Consider the following 26,572-nt stretch of genomic DNA (forward strand, 5'->3'; position numbering starts at 1 on the left):
GGGACATGATGAAGCCCACCTTGGCCCAATCAGAAGTAAACATATGCCCCAGGAGTTCAAAGTGCAACGTGTACTGATTAATAAACCCCGACACTGAACGGGATCACCTCGAAAGCGAATAGGAGCCACCAGATGAGGCCATTTATTTGCAGAACAGCTAGATACCTGAATACCTGTAGCAGAGACAGGTGCAGTCGAGGAGACCAGGGTATCCATGCGAGCAGACACATTGTACAGAAAAGTCATGATCTTATCCTGTTGATCCTTCAGAAGGGTAACTTCTTGACATAGCTCCACGGCCGGAAGAGTCTGGGATCCAGCGGGTTCCATGGCTAGAGCAATCTGTAACGAATGGAAACAGAGGCACAGAAGTTGAAGTTCACATTAGTTTTTATTAAGGTTTAATGTGGAACCTCTGGGCCACGATCCGGGAAGCTCCAAAGGGGCGTGACTACGTGAGCCCCAGACACCCGTGGTATGTCCCCTTAAACAGGGTCAGAATGGTATGCATGGGGGACACGGGTGCTACCTCCAGTTAGACCCCAGACTCGTGGTAGCTGTTCCAGCGGGACAAACGGACAAGCAGGGTTAGCGGGAGACATGGAGCTAACCAGGTGAAACCGGGTGTACAGGTAGAAGCTGGTTCCAGCAGTACTGGCATTGTCCGGAGAGGAGGATGGCAGATTGGCGGAATGAGACGGAACTGGCATAGACAAAGCAAATGTCGTCCAAGATAGCCGGGTAACTGATAGCTGATGATCTGTGGAAACAGAGAGTATTAGCAGAGCACTGGCAGAGAACTTTCAGAAACTGAAGCACATGCTGACAGGAACCGGAAGAAGCAACCATAGATACTTGTTGCTCCGTAGCCCTCCCTAAGGTGGAGGAGCTATAAATAGCATTGAACAACACACCATTGGCCAGAAGCATATTTTAAAAAATGTGCGCTGTCTCTTTAAGAGACCAGGAGCGAGCGCGCTGTGGCCTAAGCACTCTGCCTGAGAACCTGCTGGCAGCACGCCAGGAAGCAGGAGAGGAAGGAGAGGCAGAAGCTGCATCCTGAGAGCGTGAAGCCAGCACAGAGCGGGAGTCCCAACGGGGACCCCGCAAAGGTACAAAGACCTGACCAGGTGTAACAATCATATATTCACCTCACCCAAGGGAGCTCAGCAGCAGTCAGCGGCAGGTCCCGACACTGATGTCATCATTCAAACATTCAAGTTCTGTGCATACATCGCGTTTCAATGCAGGAGGCTGCAGGTCTAAAGAGAACTACAGCCTACAGAATGGATAGCAGCAGTGCAGGTGGATCAGGTCTCCCTGCTCTGCCTCAGTGTAACTGCATTGGTGCACTGCACATGCTGATACAGTTAAAAGTAGCGTCATATTTCTGAGTCGCGCAGGGCCAGGTCGACTGCATACTCTTCCCTGCAGCTTCACTATAGGATAATAATAAAACAAAACATCCATCCACAGGAGAGGAATTTTGTCAAAAGCAAATAAGAAAAATTCCGTACATCAAATCGTTACACAAATAAAGTGTCTCTGAAGCCCTCTAATGAAGCACCCCCTGAAAAAAGTTGATAACACAAATGCTGATATATCATCTCCGTCTGAGCCCAATTTGACCTCTGTATTCTCTTTCTCTTTGATAAATGCACCCATGAACACACCTGGGAGGTTATTTCCAAGCTCCTTTAAATTCATTTTATTCATCGATGCAGAGAAACATTTAGAAGTAGTGTTGAGCATTCCGATGCTGCAAGTATCGGGTATCGGCCGATACTTGCTGTATCGGAATTCCGATACCGGGATTCCGATACTCTTGTGGTATCGGGTATCGGGTATCGGAACAACATTTTATTTTAATTCTCTCTTTTACACATTTTAACATTGTTAAAATGTGTAAAAGAGAGAATTAAAATAAAAAATATCGCTATACTCACCTGTCCGACGCAGCCGGGACCTCAGCGCAGGAACCGGCAGCGTTGTTTGTTTAAAATTCCCGCTTTTACATGGTTACGCGAACTCCCGGCTTGTGATTGGTCAGGGCGCCCATGTTGCCGGGCCGCGGACCAATCACAGCAAGCCGTGACGAAAATACGTCACGGCTTGCTGTGATTGGTCCGCGTCCCGGCAACATGGCCGCCATTAACCAATCACAAGCCGTGACGTCACGGGAGGCTGGACTTGCGCGCTTTTGAAAAAGCGCGCGTGTCCAGCCTCCAGTGACGTCCCGGCTTATGATTGGTTGCGCCGCGATCAACCAATCACAAGCCGGGAGGCTGGACACGCGCGCAATTTTAAAATGCGCGCTTGTCCTGCCTCCCGTGACGTCACGGCTTGTGATTGGTTAATTGCGGCCATGTTGCCGGGCCGCGGACCAATCACAGCAAGCCGTGACGTATTTTCGTCACGGCTTGCTGTGATTGGTCCGCGTCCCGGCAACATGGCGCCGTGACCAATCATAAGCCGGGACGTCACTGGAGGCTGGACACGCGCGCTTTTTCAAAAGCGCGCAAGTCCAGCCTCCCGTGACGTCACGGCTTGTGATTGGTTAATGGCGGCCATGTTGCCGGGACGCGGACCAATCACAGCAAGCCGTGACGTATTTTCGTCACGGCTTGCTGTGATTGGTCCGCGGCCCGGCAACATGGGCGCCCTGACCAATCACAAGCCGGGAGTTCGCGTAACCATGTAAAAGCGGGAATTTTAAACAAACAACGCTGCCGGTTCCTGCGCTGAGGTCCCGGCTGCGTCGGAGAGGTAAAGTATAGCGATATTTTTTATTTTAATTCTTTCTTTTACACATTTATATGGTTCCCAGGGCCTGAAGGAGAGTTTCCTCTCCTTCAGACCCTGGGAACCATCAGGAATACCGTCCGATACTTGAGTCCCATTGACTTGTATTGGTATCGGGTATCGGTATCGGATTGGATCCGATACTTTGCCGGTATCGGCCGATACTTTCCGATACCGATACTTTCAAGTATCGGACGGTATCGCTCAACACTATTTAGAAGCAATTAAATAACAGATAAAAAAAGATCCAGAACGAAACAATCAATTCCCTCTCTCTCGTGGAAACAAAAGTTGTCTCCAACCTTTCACCTTGTCTCACAGAGTCTGTCCCTACACATTTGTCCTCCACATCCTCACCTAAGACTAATGAACCCTCTAAACTCACCTTTTATTAATCGTTTTGAACTATATAGGCCCAATACCACATCTGAAATGATAACTCAAATGCATATAAACAATAGGTCCTCTGTATCTAATAACACGATCGATAATCACGATCGACAACATGATCATGTATAACACAAGATCTGTCCCTTTTTACCCAGAGCTGTTTCACGAAAAAAGGGACTCGTAACAAATGATTATACTCCAAAGTCATTAACCCCTTTCTGACATTAGACGTACTATCCCGTCGAGGTGGGGTGGGCCCGTATGACCACCGATGGGATAGTATGTCCAGCGCGATCGGCCGCGCTCAAGGGGGGAGTGCGGCCGATCGCGGCCGGGTGTCAGCTGACTATCGCAGCTGACATCTGGCACTATGTGCCAGGAGTGGTCACGGACCGCCCCCAGCACATTAACCCCCGGCACACTGCGATCAAACATGATCGCGGTGTGCCGGCGGTACAGGGAAGCATCGCGCAGGGAGGGGCTCCCTGCGGGCTTCCCTGAGACCCCCGGAGCAACGCGATGTGATCGAGTTGCTGCGAGGGTCTCTTACCTCTCCTCCCTGCTCCAGGCCCAGATCCAAAATGGCCGCGGCATCCGGCTCCTGCAGGGAGGGAGGAGGATTACCGAGTGCCTGCTCAGAGCAAGAGCTTGGTAAGCCTGCAGCACTGTAAGTCAGATCGCCGATCTGACAGAGTGCTGTGCAGACTGTCAGATCAGCGATCTGAGTTGTCCCCCCCGGGACAAAGCAAAAATGTATAAAAAAAAATTTCCACATGGGTAAAAAAAAATAAAAAATTCCTAAATAAAGAAAAAATATATATATTATTCCCATAAATACATTTCTTTATCTAAATTAAAAAAAAAAATAAAAGTACACATATTTAGTATCGCCGTGTCCGTAACGAACCAACCTATAAAACTGTCCCACTAGTTAACCCCTTCAGTGAACACCGTAGGAAAAAAAAAACAAACGAGGCAAAAAACAACGCTTTATTATCATACCGCCGAACAAAAAGTGGAATAACACGCGATCAAAAAGACGGATATAAATAACCATGGTACCACTAAAAACGACATCTTGTCCCACAAAAAACGAGCCGCGATACAGCATCATCAAAGAAAAAAGAAAAAAGTTATAGTCCTCAGAATAAGGTGATGCAAAAATAATTATTTTTTCTATAAAATAGTTTTTATCGTATAAAAGCGCCAAAACATAAAAAAAGATATAAATGAGGTATCGCTGTAATTGTACTGACCCAAAGAATAAAACTGCTTTATCAATTTTACCAAACGTGGAATGGTATAAACTAGGGTTGAGCGACTTTTATTTTTATAGGATCGGGTCGGGTTTCACGAAACCCGACTTTCTCAAAAGTCGGGTCGAGTGAAATCGGCCGATCCTATAAAAAAGTCGGGGTCGGGGTCGGCCGAAACACGAAACCCAATGCAGTGCAATGGGATACTATGGTTCCCAGGGTCTGAAGGAGAGGAAACTCTCCTTCAGGCCCTGGGATCCATATTAATGTGTAAAATAAAGAATCAAAATAAAAAATATATTGATATACTCACCCTTGGACGCACCTTGGTACTAACCGGCAGGCTTCCTTCCTAAGAATGAGCGCGTGAATGACCTGCGGTGATGTCGCGGCTTGTGATTGGTCGTGAGCGGTCACATGGACAAGCCGCGACGTCATCTAAGGTCCTTCACGCGCTCATTCTTAGGAAGGAAGGTTGCCGGAAAGAAGCAGGGCGCGTCCGAGGGTGAGTATATTCCTATTAGGTATATACTCACCCTCAGACGCGCCCTGCTTCTTTCCGGCAGCCTTCCTTCCTAAGAATGAGCGCGTGAAGGACCTTAGATGATGTCACGGCTTGTCCATGTGACCGCTCGCGACCAATCACAAGCCGCGACGTCACCGCAGGTCATTCACGCGCTCATTCTTTGGAAGGAAGCCTGCCGGTAAGTACCAGGGTGCGTCCGAGGGTGAGTATATCAATATTTTTTATTTGGATTCTTTATTTAACACTTAAATATGGATTCCGATACCGATTCCCGATATCGCAAACATATCGGAACTCGGTATCGGAATTCCGATACCAGATTCAGAAGATCGCCGACCTCATGGACGACCCCACACAGGGGTCGGGTCCGGTTTCATGAAACCCGACTTTGCCAAAAGTCGGTGACTTCTGAAAATGGCCGACCCATTTCGCTTAACCCTAGTATAAATGCCTCCCCCAAAAGAAATTCATGAATAGCTGTTTTTTGTCATTCTGCCTCACAAAAATCAGAATAAAAAGCGATCAAAAATTGTCACGTGTCCGAAATTGTTACCAAAAAAAACGTCAACTCTTCCCGCAAAAAACAAGACCTCACATGACTCTGTGGACCAAAATATGGAAAAATTATAGGTCTCAAAATGTGGAGACGCAAAAACTTTTTTGCTATAAAAAGCGTCTTTTAGTGTGTGACGGCTGCCAATCATAAAAATCCGCTATGAAAAAAATGCTATAAAAGTAAATCAAACCCCTCTTCATCACCCCCTTATTTAGGGAAAAATAATAACATTTAAAAAATGTATTTATTTCCATTTTCCCATTAGAGTTAGGGCTAGGGTTAGGGTTATGGCTAGGGTTATGGCTAGGGTTATGGCTAGGGTTAGGGTTAGGGCTAGGGTTAGGGTTAGAGCTAGGGTTAGGGCTAGGGCTAGGGTTAAGGCTAGGGTTAGGGTTAGGGCTAGGGTTAGGGCTAGGGTTAGGGCTAGGGTTATGGTTAGGGTTGGGGCTAGGGTTGGAGCTAAATTTAGGGTTAGGGTTGGGGCTAAAGTTAGGGTTAGAGTTGGGGCTAAAGTTAGGGTTAGGGTTTGGATTACATTTACGGTTGGGATTAGGGTTGGGATTAGAGTTAGGGGTGTGTCAGGGTTAGGGGTGTGGTTAGGGTTACCATTGGGTTTAGGGTTAGGGGTGTGTTTGGATTAGGGTTTCAGTTAGAATTGGGGAGTTTCCACTGTTTAGGCACATCAGGGGCTCTCCAAACGTGACATGGCGTCCGATCTCAATTCCAGCCAATTCTGCATTGAAAAAGTAAAACAGTGCTCCTTTCCCTTCTGAGCTTTCCCGTGCGCCCAAACAGGGGTTTACCCCCACATATCGGGTATCAGCGTACTCAGGACAAATTGAACAACAACTTTTGGGGTCCAATTTCTTCTCTTACCCTTGGAAAAATAAAAAAATGGGGTCGAAAAGATCATTTTTGTGAAAAAATATGATTTTTTATTTTTACGGCTCTGCATTATAAACTTCTGTGAAGCACTTATTGGGTCAAAGTGCTCACCACACATCTAGATAAGTTCCTTAAGGGGTCTACTTTCCAAAATGGTGTCACTTGTGGGGGGGTTCAATGTTTAGGCACATCAGGGGCTCTCCAAACACAACATGCTGTCCCATCTTAATTCCAGTCAATTTTGCATTGAAAAGTCAAATGGTGCTCCTTCCCTTCCGAGCTCTGCTATGCGCCCAAACAGTGGTTTACCCCCACATATGGGGTATCGGCGTACTCAGGACAAATTGCACAACAACTTTTGGGGTCCAATTTCTTCTCTTACCCTTGGGAAAATAAAAAATTGGGGGCGAAAAGATAATTTTTGTGAAAAAATATGATTTTATATTTTTACGGCTCTGCATTATAAACTTCTGTGAAGCACTTGGTGGGTCAAAGTGCTCACCACACATCTAGATAAGTTCCTTAGGGGGTCTACTTTCCAAAATGTTGTCACTTGTGGGGGGTTTCAATGTTTAGGCACATCAGGGGCTCTCCAAACTCAACATGGCATTCCATCTCAATTCCTGTCAATTTTGCATTTGAAAGTCAAATGGCTCTCCTTCCCTTCCGAGCTCTGCCATGCGCCAAAACAGTGGTTTACCCCCACATTTGGGGTATTAGCATACTCAGCACAAATTGTACAACAACTTTTGCGGTCCATTTTCTCCTGTTACCCTTGGTAAAATAAAACAAATTGGAGCTGAAATAAATTTTGTGTGAAAAAAAGTTAAATGTTAATTTTTATTTAAACATTCCAAAAATTCCTGTGAAACACCTGAAGGGTTAATAAACTTCTTGAGTGTGGTTTTGAGCACCTTTAGGGGTGCAGTTTTCAGAATGGTGTCACACTTGGGTATTTTCTATCATATAAACCCCTCAAAATGATTTCAAATGAGATGTGGTCCCTAAAAAAATTGGTGTTGTAAAAATGAGAAATTGCTGGTCAAATCTTAACCCTTATAACTCCCTAACAAAAAAAAATGTTGGTTCCAAAATTGTGCTGATGTAAAGTAGACATGTGGGAAATGTTACCTATTAAGTATTTTGTGTGACATATCTCTGTGATTTAAGGGCATAAAAATTCAAAGTTGTAAATTTGTGAAATTTTCAAAATTTTTGCCAAATTTCCATTTTTTTTCACAAATAAACGCAAGTTATATCGAAGAAATTTTACCACTATCATGAAGTACAATATGTCTCAAGAAAACATTGTCAGAATCGCCAAGATTCGTTGAAGCGTTCCAGAGTTATAACCTCATAAAGGGACAATGGTCAGAATTGAAAAAATTGGCCCGGTCATTAACGTGCAAACCACCCTTGGGGGTAAAGGGGTTAAAAAAAAAATTAAAAAAAATACAGTGGAAAAAGAGCTGGGCACAAGCCAAAAAGGCAAGACACTAACACCAAACTAATCACTACAAACAATGTCTTCAATCTTTCTTACTATAAACTTGCTGTCCAAGAATCTGCAGAATTGGCCAAAGTCCTCTCATTTGATGGCATTCTTGACTTCCAAACCTTCATTAGAAAGATCACCCTAAAAATACATTTCAACGTCATTAAAGAAAAACCCAAAAATTCAAAAACATCACAAGCCCACGACCTCAACTTACATGTTGTTGTCAAGTGTAAATCAAAATTCTACCCGGTACAAAGCAAGAGACCCAATATAGCGTAAACACTTGCTATGAAGCCGCAATAGCTCTGCAATAACAACAATTTAGTAATAAGGTCTGCTGATAAAGGAGGGGCATAATAATCCTGAACTCTAGTTACTAAGTGCATGAGGTCCTAAGGCCCTGATTCTACCTTACTGCAATATCCCATCTCAACCCCTTCACATACATCTCATTGAAATATGAAATTCTTATTAACAAATCTGCATCCCTTTATATCCTCAACAATCAACAAAAAAAATTCCTCACAGTAAATACGCAAATGAACAGCATATTTATCACCTGCTTCCTTGGCTCCATTTATCTATAATCCTTTGTCCGGCAGCGCAAAATTTAACGCATTATTTTTCCACTTGTTGAGTACAAAAGTGAAATATTTAAATTTATAGAAACAGCAAAACAAACTTGTATCTAGATGTATCTACCTAAGGTAACCTCTTGTGCCTTTCTTAATTTAGAGCTTGTCTATTACATTCGATCCTCCATTCACTCACTGCAACAAAAGGGGACACTAGCCGCAGATTCATTTGTGTTCACTCCTACTACTCCCCATTTTTTTTCTGTTCAATGCAAATAGTATTTTATTTTCAGCCCTGATCATCAAGTTGTCTTCATATTTGCTGAATGTCTTACATTTTATACAAAGTTTAATTGAACCACTTCATGACATACCATTAATGCCGTACATACAGTATATGGCGCTGGAGGAGGTACGTTTCCGCAAACCACCAAACATGTAGGGCACAACGATCACGTTGACTCAGATACAAAGGTGGCACAATCATTGGTTGGTATGGGCTATATATTATAGCTGACACCCTGCAGAAATGCTCACGATTTGTGCTAGAGATGATTACGGGCATTTAACCACTATGATGTCGCTGTCAATAGTGACAGCAACATCAATTGGCTTAATTAAGGAGCTCTTTTTCAGCTCCAATTGGTACTATGTGATTCTGATTGCTTTTTGCCAATGGTCTACATGGTGACTCTAGGCCGAAAGATGGCTAAGGGTGACCTGTAAGTCCTCGCTTAGATCAGGAGCTGATATGCCTTCTCCCTGTGTGCCATAGACTGATCTAATACCCTGCAATGCAAAAGCATTTGTAGAGTATTAGATCAGCAACCTGGGCAGAGAAAGTTGATGCCTCATCCTCGGTCAAAGTTAAAAAGTAAAAATAAACTTTTAAAAAATGAAAAACTTTAAAAAAATGCCAAATAACAAAAAAAAAATATATACCAATAAATATGGCGCCATGGAATAAATGGCACTATAAAATGTATTATAATAATAATAGTAATAAATATATATTAATAAAAGTCTAACAAAGTACACGTATTTGGTATCGCTGCATCTGTCACGCTAGACAAACACAGTAAAAAAAAAATAAATTATCATGCCCCCTGATCAGAAAGTAGAATAAAATGCAAATAAAAAGTCAAATAAATTAAAATAGTATCTCTGAAAATGTCATCTTGCCCTGCAAAACCAAGCAGCCGTACAACTCCTTCACTGGAAAAAAAAGCTATAACTCTTTAAATACATTGGCGTAAAAACAATTGTTTCTTCTAAAACATTGTTTTAATTGCTTAAAAGCAACAAAACATTGAAAAGTACATATGTATCATTGAATCCAGAATGACCCAATAAACAAACCTGTCACACTACTTAACTCCTTCAGTGAACATAGCAAAAAAATATGCTTTTTCATCACACTGCCAAACAAAAATTGGAATAAAATGCAATAAAAAAGCTGAATGTAAATAAAAATGGTACAGATGAAAATGTAATCTTGTTCCGCAAAAAACAAGCTGCCATTTAGCTCTATTAGAACAAAAAAACAAAAAAAGCTATTGCCATTGAATATAATGGTGCAAATACAATCCTTTTCTTCATAAAATTGTTTTTATTGTGTAAAAGTGGTAAAAAAATAAAAACAAGACATAAATGTGGTATCGCTGTAATGGTACTGACCTGAAGAATAAAGCTGCTTTATCACTTTTACCACACGATGAATGACATAAAATGCAAAAACAAAATACAATTCCTCAATTGCTGCATTTTGTTAATTCTGCCTCCCAAAAATTGAAATAGAAAGGACTTAACAAAAGTTTATGTGCCCAAAAATTGTATCAATAAAAACTGTGACTCATCCAACAAAAAACAAGCCCTCACATGACTAACAGAAGAAATACAGAAAAATTATAGCTCTCAAAATATGGAGATAAAAATATATGTTTTAGTGTCTGACAGCAACCAAGCATAAAAAAAATATAAATCTGGTATCGCTGTAATCGCACTGACCCAAAGAATAAATTAATCTAATCACTTATACTGCACGAGGATTGGCTTATAAAATAAATGAAACCAATTATTGACCTGCTGTCAATTTGTTAATTCTGCCTCCCAATGTCTTCACTCACATTTATCTTGCGCTCTAAGCTGAGAGCTTACATCAAAGTTTCCGTTTAAATCTCTGAAGTATGTAAATCAGACAGAACTCCTGGCAGAAGATTCCTTATAAAAGAGGCAGATGGAGGCACTGTGGAAATTGTCTGGCGTATGATCTGGTGGTGTCCATCTTTTTAGGTGTGCATGAAAGTGTGGCCAGGCACAGTTTTGTGCTCATCTGAAAGGAAGAACACAGCTGAACAGAGACCAGATGTAGACAAGAGTAACTCTGCTGTCTTATTATAGTAGAGCATACGAAGGAGGAATGCACAGAAAACGATATGTAAAATGATAAATTTATTAAAGATAGTTAAAACAAACTAAAAAAGTGCATTAACAAAGGATTGCATGTGAAGACAATGTCCAGTGAGAAAAACAAGGGGACACCAAAGCCAACAGGAAAACAACAAATAGTGGTAGTTACAATTGTAGATGCACAATATGATTAAAACAAGTATACCAAAGTGCACATGTGTAAGAGACTATACCCAGTTATAAATAACCCACAGTAACAAGGGGGAAACTAACACAATAATACAGCAGAATAAAAAGCAATTATAAAGAAATGTGCAGAGCTGTGTTACCTGTTAAGCTGTGGTGCCACCACCCCAACGCGCGTTTCGGCTTCCATGCCTTCTTTTGGGGGAGTGGCATCACAGAACATCAGAGAAGATTAAATAGAAAACATGGACCAATTTGTTTTTTTTTCCTGTTGTCTGTCGTGTCCCTTGTTTTTCTGACCGAACATTGTCTTCATATGCAATCTTTTGTTAATGCACTATTTTAGCTTATTTTAGCTATCTTTAATAAGCTTAATGTTTTACATACAGTTTTCGGTGCATTCCTTCGTATGCTCGTCTTGCTCTTTTTTGCACTATAACCTGTACCTAGCATCCTTATTTTGAGAGTGTCACTTGACTGTTTTTGTCTGTTTAGCCTGCTCATATGTTCTAATACTTCTTCCTGTGTATTTTTGCAGACTTGCTTTTGTGGGCTATCGTGGATTACAGAACCAGGAATACAGCCTGGCAAACTCAGGTTGCTCAAGAGTTTGACAGTGATTCAGCCAGTATGAAGGGGGAGTGATCCAGGGGACATTAATTCTCTTCAAATCCAAATTAAACGTCTTTTACATAGACATATCAAAATGTGGTGGAATAGAGAATTTCTTGAGAATTATCATAGGAAGGGCCTCATTCCACGAGGCCTGCATATTCAGGTGTTCCCATCGTTTCCCATTAATGATGAAATGTTTATTTCCAAATGGGAGGAGATTTACAGTAAATGCTCATTCCAATTCATGTAATTGCTTGTCAATCTCAATAAAAAGTCTGTTATATCTATTGAGAGAGAAATTGATGATCTTTACATCAAATGCAAAAAATTATCTACACCAGCTAATTTAACAACTTTCAATGCAAATATGGACACGAATTCCGAAGAATGTGAAACAAACTACCCATGCAAAAAAACTACTTCAAGATAATACTGACTATGCGCAAAAAACGTTCTGTAGGTGGCAACGCATTCCACCATTGACTATGAATCAGAGATCATCATCGGTTTCATCTTTGTCATCATCTGGTGAAACTTCAGATACTTCCTTTAAAACTATGAAAACATGTTATGGAAACAATGAAAAGGAAGTGAGAACATAAATGCACAGCTAATAAATGCACACCTACTCAGAAAAAGGATACCCTTAAGGCAATTAATCTTTCCGATCATATTTTCAGTGAAAATGAATTGTCTGTTCTTTCTAAAGGCGTAACTTTTTCACCCACCATGCAATTTGATCCGTTCACTGCCCTGAAGGATTTACATATTTTTGTGAGGTCTCTTTTAAAAAAAAAAAACTGGCATCATAATGAGAATATTCCGAAATTATTTCCTATGCCCAGCGAACAAGCAGCTTTACAACCACTAGAGGAATTGGTGGTGGAACATATGAATCCTTCCCTGGGTAAGCTCCCAGCTTCTTTACGGCTAAAGTCTAAAAAAATTTCCACATATTTCGCTTTGCCCTAATATTAAAATATTTGTCAAGCTGGTAACTGATGATTTTGAAAAAATTCCACCTCATGTTTTTTAAAATAATTTAACAAAGACTGAACAGCAATGTCTTAAACGGCTAAAAAAAAAAAAAAATACATTGTTTATAAGCCAGCTGACAAAGGTGGCAACATTGTGGTTTGGCCTTCTAAACTATATGAAATAGAAGCTTAATGTATGTTCAAGATAGAACCATTCAAATTACAAGAAACTGACCTTTAATCCTTTATCAGCTTATGAGGAACTATCAAAAATTTTACATAAAGCATCAATTGATGATATCATCGCCCATGAAGTACAGGATATTCTTTTACCTAAGGATCCATGTATACCAACATTATATCTTCTACCAAAAGTACACAAAAATGTACAAGTACCTCCAGGTAGACCTATCATTTCTGGTGTGGAGAGAGTTAAAGAGAGCATCGGGAGGTATATCGATTCATTCCTCAAGCCGCTGGTGGAGAATATTCCATCATATTTGAAAGATACATCTGACTTTCTTAAAAAGATTGACTCTGTTCACATTGAGGATGACATGCTCCTTTTGACATGTGATGTAGAGTCTCTATATTCTAATATTGGCCACCATGATTGTTTGAGAGCAACATTTCATTTTCTGTCCATGTCTAACTTTTCACCTGACGACAATTTTTTGTATGCGGAGTGACTCCCTCGGTCATGATATAGGATATACTTGGCACACTCTCGTGGGTCTGATGCAATAAGGTGTTTATTATAATACATACAGTATTCACAAACGTTTCGGTCACAGGACCTTCATCAGTGTGCTCTATAAAAAGCGGGAAAAGGGTATGTGGCACAGACCCTTTAAGAGAGAGTATTGCATCAAAAAACATGGAGTAAGTAGGAAATCCTGAAGTAGAGGGCTATAAACCAGACGATTAAACCATAAGTAGAACTGGAGAGGAGGAGACAGACGCGGTATCCGCCGCAGGTCTGATAGCCAATCGCTATCAGACCTGCGGCGGATACCGCTTCTGTCTCCTCCTCAGCACACTGATGAAGGTCCTTTGACCGAAACGTTTGTGAATACTGTATGTATTATAATAAACACCTTATTGCATCAGACCCACAAGAGTGTGCCAAGTATATCCTATATCATATCCTAAGGTCTGGGCACCTACTTTTCTGGCACCTCCACCCTCGGGCTGTGCTTACCATTTATCGTACTGCACTAGTTTCCCTCGGTCATGTCAGCTTCCGAAGGTGCCGGTGGTACACGCACCAATAAAGAGCAACGTTACATTGTGGTGGATTAAGCCACGATCCATTATTGGTCCATGTTTTCTATTTAATCTTTTCTGATGTTGTGTGATGCTAATCCCCCAGAAGGCACGGAAGCCAAAACGCGCGTTGTGGTGGTGGCACCACAAGTTACAGGTAACACAGCTCTGCACATTTCTCTATAATTGCTTTTTATTCTACTGTATTATTGTGTTAGTTTCCCCCTTGTTATTGTGGGTAATTTATAACTGGGTATAGTCTCTTACACATGTGCACTTTGGTATACCTGTTGTAATCATATTGTGCATCTACAATTGTAACTACCACTTTTTGTTATTTTCCTGTTGGCTGTGGTGTCCCCTTGTTTTTCTGACCGGACATTGTCTTCACATGCAATCTTTTGTTAATGCACTATTTTAGATTGTTTTAACTATCTTTAATAAACTTAACATTTTACATATGGTTTTCTGTGCATTCCTCCTTTGTATACTCTAGTCTTGCTCTTTTTTGCACTATAACCTGTACCTATCATCTTTATTTTGAGACAGTGTCACTTGACTGTTTTTGGTTTTTACTGTCTCTTTAGCCTGCTCATATGTTGTCTTATTATATTGAATGGTTTTATCTGAATCAAGTAATTCGGAGATTTAGAAGGAAACCCCGATTTATGTGCTTAGTGCAGAGTGCAGAATAAATGTGATCCCAAAAGCTTTGTAAAATGTTCACAATAAAATCTAAAACTCAATCTGCAAAACAAGCAAGTCTCCACTCAGGTCCATCATCTGTCAATGGAAATACTGGGGTTTCCACATTACTAGTAGCACAAAGGCTTTGGAAAAGTGTAATAGCTCTTCGCTATAGGTGCATGTCTCCGGAAGCAACAGTTTAGCACAATGTACATGCACTACAATGGCAGATTTGCAATTTTCAACATCTATTGCTGTTTGTTTCTGGAAGACACCCATGGAGTCAAAATCGTCGCTACACCTGTAGAGAAATTCCCAGAGGGGTATAATTTCCAAAATGGGGTCACTTGAAGTGACTTGAACTGATGATTCTGTTGTTCTGGAACTTTGAACTTCTGTATAGGGAGTCCACAAACAATTTTAGAAAAATCTGTGGTTTAAGAGTCAAATAGTGATTTTTCCCTACCGAATCTCGTCATGTAACTAAGCAGTACTGCACAGCCACATATGGGGTATTTGAACATTCAGAAGAAATTGTTTGACACATTTTAATGTCACTTTTACTCATTTCCTCATGTGAAAATGTAAAATCTGGGGCTAAAACAATTTTTTTGTGGTAATAATGTAATCATTTTTTCTTCATCGCCCAATAGTAAAAGATTCCGTAACACACTTGTGTTGTTGATATGATCACTGCAATCTTAGATTAATTTATTGAGAGGTGTAGTTTGTAATATGGGGTCACTTGTGGGAGGGTTTTCCTGTTCTAGCACCTCATTGGCTCTGTAAAAATGACATTGCACCCACATACCATAACAGCAAATTCTGTACTACTATATGGAACTCGTTCTTTTCTGAGCTTTGTATTGTACCACAAAAGTAGATTTTGACTACATACGGTGTATCGGTGCACTCAGGAGAAATTTCACAATTAATTGTGCCATTTGTTTTCTCTTCTTTTCACTTGTAAAAATGTAAAAATTGTGGCTAAAGCAACATTTTTGTGGGAAAAAAAAAATGTATTTTTTTCATTTCCACGGCTCAATGTTATCAAATTTTGTGAAGTATCTGTGGGTACAGGTATCATATCACACCTCTATGTAAATTCCTTGAGGAAGAGGGTCCTTAAACTGACTCTTGAACTGAGACCGTAATTAATTATCTCTGTCCTAGGGGTACTTAAAGGTAGAGAGGCCTGAGTCTCTGGTTTTTCTATGCTCCTGTAAAAATCCTAATCTGTCCTCTCTCCCACCTCATGAGGCATGGGACAGAATGAAAAGTAAACCAGACAGAAAGACAAAACAGGGATAACAGAAAACCTTTATAATACAAAAGCACTAACCAACAAAAGGAATCATAGAATCATAGAATGGTAGAGTTGGAAGGGACCTCCTGGGTCATCTGGTCTAACCCCCTGCTCAAAGCAGGATTCACTAAATCATCCCAGACAGATGTCTGTCCAGCCTATGTTTGAAATCTTCCATGGAAGGAGAACTCACCACCTCTCGTGGCAGCCTAACCGCCAAACAGTTTTTTCTAATATCTAATCTGTGTCTCCTCCCATTCAGTTTCATTCCATTGCTTCTAGTCTTTCCTTGTGCAATGAGAATAATGTGCAAATAGGAAGGAGGATACGGACAGGGAGAAAATATACTGAATGGGAAAAGGAAACAGGAGATAAACACGCATACAACAGCAAACTACAGAACACCACAACTCCAACTCCAAACTTAAACTACTTAACTTTAGCTCACAGAGCAGGAAGATGAATATTTAACCAGTAGGTAATAAATGCCTAGAGCCTGTATATATAGTGGGAGCAAAGGATAAGCAGTTGCAGCTGAGAACGTCCTGGCTGTACGGAATCAGCCAGCATGGAAAGAGTCCTTAAACCTCTCCGCACTGAAGGAAACGAAAATCCGTTTAAATTAAGACCATGACGGTCTAACTGCAAGTCTTCCAGGGGGATGTGACACCCTCGTGACAGCAACATGGCGTCCACGATCTGTTCCAGCCAAGTTTGCAATCCAAAAGTTAAATGGTGCTTTTTCTCTTAAAAGCCCTGCTGTGCACCCAAACATTACTTTTCCACCACATATGGGGTATAGATGAACTCAGAAGAAACTGCACAACATATATTGAGTTCTATTTTCTCTTGTTACCCTTGTGAAAAAGAAAAATTGCAGTTAAAGCAACATTTTTATGGGAAAATTTAATATCTGATTTATCTACATTTTTTATTCTGCATTGCTTTAGTTCCTATGAAGCACTTAAAGGGTTAATAATAATAATAATAATAATAATAATAATAATTTTATTTATATAGCGCCAACATATTCCGCAGCGCTTTACAACTTATAGAGGGGACTTATACAGACAACAGACATTACAGCATAACAGAAATCACAGTTCAAAACAGATACCAGGAGGAATGAGGGCCCTGCTGCTCGCAAGCTTACAATCTATGAGGAAAAGGGGAGACACAAGAGGTGGATGGTAACAATTGCTTTAGTTATTTGGACCAGCCAGGATCTTCTAAAATATGGTTTTGAGCACCTTGTGGGGTGCACTTTCTAAAATCGTACCACTGTTGTGTACCTTCTGTCACATAGGCCCCTCAAAGTCACGTCAAGCGTGATGTGGTCCCTAAAAAATATGGTTTTGAAAATTGTGTTGAAAAATGAGAAATTGTTGAAAAACTTTTAACTCTTCAAAAAATTATGTTTAAAAAATGGCGCTGGCGTAAAGTAGACATGTGATAAATGTCATTTATTATCTATTTTTTGTTATATAACTTTCTGGTTTAATAGCATAAAAATTGAAAGTTTGAAATGCACAAATAAATGCAAAAAATATTAACCTAAATTTTACCGCTGCCATCAAGTACACTGTCTCATGAAAAAAAAAATTGGTGCCCGCAGATCTTTCCTCTCTCCCCAAACACTATTGGTCATATGTGGACGTATTCTCCAAGAGAGCTGTGGAAACAATTCCACCTCATTACCCCATGACTGTCTTATTGACCTCTTGCCTGGTGCTGAGCCTCAGTGGAGTCGAGTCTACCCGTTATCTACATACTATATACAGTGACTGCACTAGCAGAATAGTGAGTGCAGCTCTGGGGTTTATCCTTCTAGACTCCAGAGTGAGGAGACGTGTCTGCCTGAGCAGTTATTTGCACCCTTGGACATGAATCTAATACAACCACTGTCAACTACAATTCCGCAATGCACACAGAGTCTATCTTGTTGGTTATTGATGCAGCAATCTGGGTACAGAGGTGAACACTGGACACAGTCAGACACGGCGTGGACTGGAGCAAAGAAAAGGGTCACTGATCTGCTGGCTGTCCCAAAGCCCATCGCTAAACATGTTGTGCATTCAAGGAATCGACTTCTGGAGCTGAGCTGATTGAAGTCTTCTCCAGCTGTGGCCATACCACATATTCCTCGTGAAGTGTGGAGACCTTTCAGAGACTGCAGAGCAGGCAAATGTAATAATTATAGGGGATAACTCAGGAGACTCTTTGCATGGAACAAGACAACTACAGGACACAGTTTTATAAGTGGTAACGTCTATATTATCACACTGTGATTCAAACAGGGGCAGAGAGAAACTCAAGTCCAGAACACTTGGAGTAAATATTAAATGCAGCTTAGCAGTCTATAGGAAACTTCAGAGGAAAATGCAATCACGCAGAAAGTCTATGAAGCACAATTATTCTTGAGGATACTTGCCACGAAAAAGTCCTTGCTTAGTCCAAAACACAGATAGATGTGCTTACAAGGCATTTTAAATAATATCTTAGCTCAACCAGGGAGGCCTGGATAATAGTCTCAGGTTCTTGCAGAGCAGAAACAGCTTACATGTCCAGCAAATGCAGATGGAAGTAAACACGAGCAGCAGATGAAGGAGGATTACTGGAACTGGTGTTTGCAGCAGGAACTCAGAGCAGAGTAGCAGGATCACCACACAGGTTCACAGGAGCTGGTATATAGCCAGGGAGTAATCAGAGGTCAGGAGCTGGATGCAAGGCAGAATACTCTAGCACAGACTGAAGGCTGGGGTGGAGTTTTATAGCAGGAAGACACAGTGCACATGAGACCAAAGATGCCATCTTGGGAAAGGGCAGTAATGCACAAAAGATAATAAAAAAATGTTCAGAGTCTTGACATTATTCCCTCCTTAGAAGTGGCCTCAGGACGATCCTGGACCTGGTTTCTCAGGGAATCTCTGATGAAAACGAGAAATCTTCTGTTGGGCATTGATGTTTTCCACAGGTTCCAAAGAGTCTATCTCAGGGGGATATCCCTGCCATCTTATCAGATATTGGAGCCGATTCCTGCGAATCCTGCAGTCAACAATTTCCTCCACCACCAATTGTTCTTGCCCATCTATAACCACAGGCTGCGGAGGTGGCACAACACGTCCCTGGAAGGTATTAGGAGATACCAGCTTTAGTAAAGATACATGAAAAACTGGGTGTACCTTCATAGTCCTAGGGAGCTTCAGCCGGCAGGCCACAGAGCTCACAATACTGTTGATCTTGAAAGGGCCAATGAATTTCTGTCCAGTGAATTGGGTGATTGGAGTCAGAGACAACGCCTAGTTGTGGCTTTGCCTGTAGGCCACTGTGCACTCAGTCCACACTCCTCTATAGTTAGCGTCAGTTTTGCATTCGCCTGTGCGACACCGTGTGCACTCAGTGCGCCATATGTCTTTGTTTTCCGTTGTTAGTGGCATTCACCAGTTCAGTGCTGCACGCACTCTGTTCTAAATATAATTAGCGGCTCTGTGAGGTAACAGGGCTCACTGCATTACACACCGGGTGATGGTTAACCCATGTGTGTTCGGTACTGTACCGCCTTATAGTGTCAGCCTTTACTGAGCAGCAGTTTACATCTCTGCACAGTGGACCCTGGGCTGCAAACGCACCTTATTACTATCTTTATATTTATTTGGTGCGTTCCGCCAGCCATAACAATGTGTCAGCTGTGCACCCGGCATCAGATCACAAGGGTCCCCAAGTGTTTTTGATGTTGGCTGTCAGCTGCTGTGGCAGCCAGATTGCGACGGTGACCGTGGCAATGCAACATAGACCTTCCGGATCCTCACTATTGCACTTCCAGGATACAATATATATAAACCTCGCACTTTTGGGTTTTGTTGTGCCCCCGGAGGAAGAAATTATTACAAAACGTACGTTGGGGAGGGCAGATGTACCACTGGGCTCCTTGGGTGAAATCTTTCAGGTAATAACCGTTTATGTGACATGGTGTCTTTGTTCACTGATGAACAGTATTATCCATTATTTTCACTATACTATTTTTCTGCTAAGGGCGAAATGGTTTTGTGTCCCTATTATTTTCATGATAAAATTGCCCATGGTGTGCATCATGCCCTGATGTGTTTTTTTTCTGTAAATGAATGTAATTTATCCCTTGTCTGTCCTGACCTGTCAGTATGTATTTAAAATAAGTATTTAATAGTGATGAGCAAATTTACTCGTTACTCAAGATTTCCCGAGCACGCTCAGGTGTCCTCTGAGTATTTTTTAGTGAGATTTAGTTTTCATCACCACAGCAGAATGATTAACATCTCTTAGCCAGCTTGATTACATGTGGGGATTCCCTAGCAACCAGGCAAACCCCACATGTACTTATGCTGGCTAACAGATGTAAATCATTCAGCTGAGGCGATGAAAACTAAATCTCCTAGCACTTAAAAATACTCGGAGGACACCCGAGCAGGCTCAGGAAATCTCGAGTAACAAGTATATTCGCTCATCACTAGTGTTTAATAAACATTATATATTTTTACGACCTTGTGATCGTCTCTTTGGTGGTTCAGCCCATCTCCCTCTTTCTGGCTAGAGAATATGTAGTAAGTATATGCTATGAGAAATTGTAAGCATAATTGGAGCGCCCCCAGATGCAGGGCCGCGGGGTACTCGGTACCAGGCCTCTCTCTCTCTGTTCTGGGGTTGTCACGGTGGCTAGACCCGGTCCGTGACCCTGCTAAGGGGCGTCCAATGAAATATATATTGGTGATGCGTGGTGCAAGTCGTGATGAATAACGAGGACACAGGGTTGCAGTCTCTTTACCTCTTTACTGAAGGCTTCAGGATCCACAATCCAGAGTACTGCTAACAGGGCTGGCTGAGACCGGCCGGTCTGAAGGCACATCCAGAGTTTCCTTTGCAGGTGGAAATCAGTGCCTACCTTCTAGCGCCTGTGTGTTGTAGTACCTCCCTGCCGAGCACCACGGGATAGTCCTCACAACTGTTGTGTCTGTTTCTGATGTTCTTCTCTCACAACTCGTATCTGTTCTGATGTTCTTTCTCCGTCCCCCAGATGATATGGATAGGACGCAACCGTATGACGGGTAGGCCTGGAGTTCTTTCGGGACCCTAGCATCGCCCCTCTTCCACAATTGCCCCCTATGTCTGCTTAGGTGATTTAGGTGAGACAGCCAACCTAAAATTAACTGTCCTGCCGCTGTTTGAAGTAATGCTTGGAGCCTAATACTTCCTCGGCGTTCCGGCCACCGGCTACGCGCCTCAGTAGGATGTTGCCTCGATCTTACGGCACGACTCCTACTGGCTTTATCTCCTTTTTGCTGCGATCTCGTTTCTCACTTCTCCACAATAAACCTCGCTTCGTTTCCTTTCTTAGGATGCCGCCGCAACGGGTGCAGGCACGGCTCCGTAACGTTCTGTTCTGTTCGCTAGGCCACTGTCAGGATCCCACCCCTGACAGAGACCCCCTGAATCTTCCCCTGCAACACCCTCTGCCACAGGATGTTGCCTGGATCCAACCCTGACTAACTTCCTATCCAGCCCCCAGTTTTACCAGATTGTGAGGAGTGGCCTAATGCATAGAACCCTTTGCTCCCCCTGGTGGCCAGAATGTGAAGTGTAATGTGTGACTGTGATACCTGGTCAGGTGAACTCCTTAAGTGCCATCAGACGTACCATCACTCCCCTTAGCGGCGGAGGGTCAGTACTGCAACAACCAGGACTCTGGGGTGCTGCATAATGATAGGGAATTTAGATTGTGAGCCCCATCGGAAACAGCAATGATAATGTGTGCAAACTGTAAAGCGCTGTGGAATATGTTAGCGCTATATAAAAATAAAGATTATTATTATTTCAATTATTACAATATCAAAGTTAACTGTATAATCTGTACACGGTCTCCTCTGTCATTGCATCCTATTACAAAAAATGTGAGTTATTTTGTGCTATTTCTTATATTCTAATATTTCCTTAGTGAACACTTCCCAGTTCTTCTGTAATTTAATGTTACAGAATATGAGGAAACACACATTTGCTTGTGTATATTTTAAAGCTCCCACTCTGAACATTTTTGCTTATACCTATAATTGTTTGATGAGATAAATTCTGTTATTGACCATAAGCGTCCTAGCCTTAAAGCTTAACACCAGTTTTTGTTTCAATGGCTATTAAAATAATCACCTTTTTATCTTGTTTGTTATTTTCCTCATTACAGGGACCTTGCCCTTTCTTCTTTTTACTGCTAGCACGGAAGCACTTTGTTTAAATCAACCCTCATCAAATATCTGATTAGTAGAAATTGTTTTATCGATGGGACTTGCTAGGCATCTGTAAATTAGTTTAATTGGTAGAGCTAATAAATTACTATGTGTAGGAGTGTATTTATGGCACAAATGAAGTCACAAGTTATAAATTCTTTATTGTCACGTCACACTGATTAATGCTCATTGGATTTATGCACAATATACAATTCTATATGTAATTCTAACATTACAGCCATTCAACAATATAATATGGTCTATGCAATAACAAGAAACCTGTAAATGTAATTATTAGACCTATTATACAGATTAAGTCTACTTCAACCCATGTTTGCCATTACGTTTTGCAAGAGAAAACAAACACATCTTGATGGACAGGATGTAATCATACACAAATAAATGCATAAAGGATTGCAAATATGTACTCATTGCTCTCATTAAATGAATACTCAAAAATAATTCCAGACTTAAGCCTAACAAACATTGTCTAAAGTGATGTGGTGACTGTTAGCTATAAAGAAACCTATAGATGCTGTATTGTACATGTCTGGATACTTTTATTTTCAGATATATACAGTCAACATTATGGATAAATATGGTGTCAACCCACTGCTCATGTGATGGTGCCAATATCATAAACTCCACAAAGGGAAATCATAAAGCTATATGTTGAATTGTTTAATAATATGGTGTCTGATAAAACATAGCAACTAGCGACTTTTCAGTTTTTGAATTTCACAAAAATTTAAAATAACCAATACATTTCGTTCAACTACACAATTGGGTTCCACTTGTTGTTGATTCTTCACCAAAAATTTGGAATCTTTATGTTTGAAGCATGATATGTTGGAAAAGGTTGAAAAGTTCCAGGGAGCCGAATACTTTCGCAAGGCACAGTACAGTATATTCTTTCTTGGACAATGATGGAACTGCAGTGTGCGCCATGTTCTTTGACTTCTCAAGTGCTTTCAATACCTTACTCCTACTATGAACTAAGGTGACTGATATGGCGGCAGATGAGGGGATGGTGAATTGGATAAACGACTACCTGACGGACAGGCCACAGTTTGTAAGGATGTGGGAGGTGGTATCTGGCAGTGTACGGAGCAGTATTGGAGCCCCTCAGGGTACAGTGTTGTCGCCCTTCCTCTTCACATTGTATACAGCTGACTTTCAGTATAAATCAGATCTCTGTCACCTTCAAAAATTCTCTGATGACTCAGTGATTGCAGGTGGCATTGTGGGGGATCGGGGGAGGAGGAATATAGAAGGCTGGTTTCTGACTTTGTGGATTGGTGCCAGACTAACTGTATAGAAATAAATGTGAAGGAAACCAAGGAGATGGTGGGGAGTTATAGAAGGGAAAAGGATGATTACTTACCGATCACTATTGCTGGCCAGGAGGTAGAGATGTTTGAGAGCTACAAATATTTGTGGATTCACCTTGATGGCAATCTTGATTGGAGGTATCATACGGAAAAAGTTTACAAAAAGAGAATGAGCAGACTGTACTTTTTACGGAAGCTCAGGTCATTAAATGTGTGCAGTAAAATGCTTGAAATGTTTTACCAGTCCGTTGTGCCAAGCGCCATCTTTTTTTGCTATAATTTGCTGGGGCAGTAGTGTGCAAGTAGCTGACGCTAATAAGCTCAACAAACTTATCAAGAAGGCAAGCGCAGCTGTTGGCCTCCATCTTGACTCTTTTGAGGAGGTAGTAGAAGACAGAATTCAGATGAAGCGTAGGGCTATAATGAACAATAATACACACCCACTATACGAGCTGTTCGTGAAGCAGAAGAGCACATTCAGCAGTCGTCTAACCCTACTTAGGTGCAAGAAGGAGAAATTCAGGAAATCGTTTGTGCCTACTGTTATGATCTGGTGGCCTAAGAGCAGCATGGGACGTACTCTGGAGAAGGTGGTACCTGTACTGACTGCAGACCCTGAACCTAACACCGCAACTAGAAGTAGCCGTGGAATGTACCTAGCGCTCCCTAGACATCTCGACACAGCCGGAGGACTAATTACCCCTAGAGATAGAAAAGGGAAAACTATCTTGCCTCAGAGAAAATCCCCAAAGAACAGGCAGCCCCCCACAAATATTGACTGTGAGAGGAGAGGGAAAAAACATACACAGACTGAAATGAGAATTTAGCAAAGGAGGCCACTTCTAGCTAAATAGAAAGGACAGGACAGAGTACTATTCGGTCAGTATTAAAACACTAGAAAATATCCACCACAGAAAATTCAAAAACTCCACAGCTAACTAAAGACATGGAGGGTATATCTGCATCTCCAGAGAAACCAGCTTGGCTAAACAAATCCTTATACAGACCAAGCTGGACAAGACAAAACATGGAAAATAACTTAACAATAAGACCACAGCATATGGACAGCAAAATCAAGGCCAGAACTTATCTTTGTTGAAAAGAACTGCAAAGCAGAAGAGACCAGGCAGGGATGTGAATCTTCCAGGAACAATGGACAACTGGCACTGACTAAAGGGTGAAGCAAGACTAAATTGCCCTGTCCAAATTGCAAAAAGTGAAAACACCTGATAAATGCTGTGATTCAGAGACAGCAGCGCTACCACTTACAACCACTGGAGGGAGCCCTAGAGCAGAATTCACAACAGCCTACTGCTATGAGGATATATAACAATTCCCTAAGGCTGAATGATGACAATGACCTATGGCTGTGGCACTAATGGCAATGATCACAGATTTAAGAACCTACATTCACCCAAATTTGTTTGTTATGTTATGTGGTTAGTCATGTGCAAGATCTGTGTCTAGTAATTACGTTATGTAATGCAATTTGTAATGTTGTAATGTTTGAAATGCTGTTTGCAATGCTGCTGTAATATCATAATCTCCCTTGCGATCAATAAAGTGTACCGTACCATTTCGTATCGTATCTCTCCTGGAGATGGAAGCAATGTCTCAGTACATCAAGGAGAATCTCACAAGAGGATTCATTAGGAAGTCAGTGTCACCAGCAGAGGCTGGTTTCTTCTTCGTGCAGAAGAAGAATGGGGAATTACGTCTATGCATAGATTACAGGGTTCTTAATGCTAGTACTATAAAAAATAAATACCCTCTGCCTCTAATCTCCAAACTCTTTGATAAGTTGCGTGGAGAAAGGGTATTTACTAAATTAGATCTGTGGCGCCTATAACTTGATATGCATCCGTGAGGGAGACGAGAGGAAGATGGCATTTAACACCATGTGGTGTCAACAAACTGCTCATGTTATGGTGTCAATATCATAAACTCCACAAAGGGAAATCATAAAGCTATATGTTGATTTGCTTAATAATATGCTGTCTGATAAAACATAACAACTAGTAATGAGCATAAGTGCTCGTTACTCAAGTTTTCTTAGGGGACTGGGATATGTAGTGAGCAGTGCGCGTGCTCGAAAGAGATGTTCGTGTACTGGACGCTGTAATATAGCATCAAAACATGGGGGATTGCATGTTTAGTGACTGTTTAACATCCGCCAAACATCCGCTGGATGTAATCATTTCATTTGCGAGCACCCGCACTACTCAGAGCATATACGAGCACCATCAGCAAAACTCCAGTAACGAGCACTTGCACTCATCACTAATTACAACATTTAATTTTAGACAAAAAGGAGTTGTTGGTGCTACATATTCATCTCACATAATTGCTTTTAATATGAATACATGTCACAAACAGATTTTTGCACCAGTGAAATGTGACATGCGTGCAATCCACAACAATTCTGTGGCTGATTGCAGATGTTTTTTTGGGTGTGCCATGTACAAACCATTTCTTCATCGGTCCTTTTTGAGAAAGGGGGAATAGTTAAAATGAATACAAAAGTTAGCAGAAAAATTACATACATTTAACTGTGTCACTGTCTACCTCACAATCAGTGTTTGCAACAAATTGCAAATTATTTGCACACCTGATTTATTACTCTAATTTGACAGAAATACACACCAAACCAAAATTTTGGCTTGTTGTCACTGCTGTCATGAAGAAACATTATCGACTCACATGGGTAAAAAGACAACTCACCAGTAATATGAGCTAAGTTCAAGCTGTCCTCCTTCTAGTAATCATCTTTCTGGTAGCTAGAAAATATTTTCAAGTGCTGACTAGTCACTATCATCATCATTTACTGCTTTCCATGCTCATCGTCCTCTTCTTTCTTACATGATCTGTTATCAATATGTAGATAGAGACCTGGCACTCAAATAAGGTGAAAGGATGATTTATTTATGGCAGCAATCAAGAAAATAAATGATTCGGTCTAAATAGTTTGACCTACTGAGACCTTTCAAAAAGTCTGCAAAATTTGTTTGTAGGGACCATTGTTGCAAAGAATTGTCAATCCCTTTTTAATTATATTGGAA

The 26,572-nt window shown here is 41.3% G+C and overlaps 1 long non-coding RNA gene across 1 annotated transcript; it reads right to left on the reverse strand.

The window, feature by feature from the left end:
• Positions 1-504: 504 nt before the first annotated feature.
• LOC143784956 (uncharacterized) lies at positions 505-26,291 on the reverse strand. Its single transcript, XR_013217931.1, has 3 exons — positions 26,235-26,291; positions 23,567-23,640; positions 505-760 (listed from the first exon to the last, which is right to left on the reverse strand). It is a non-coding gene; the product is annotated as an uncharacterized LOC143784956 (long non-coding RNA).
• Between the last annotated feature and the right edge of the window lie 281 nt (positions 26,292-26,572).

This window comes from Ranitomeya variabilis, chromosome 7, assembly GCF_051348905.1.
Source record: "Ranitomeya variabilis isolate aRanVar5 chromosome 7, aRanVar5.hap1, whole genome shotgun sequence".
Taxonomy (NCBI): Eukaryota; Metazoa; Chordata; class Amphibia; order Anura; family Dendrobatidae; genus Ranitomeya; species Ranitomeya variabilis.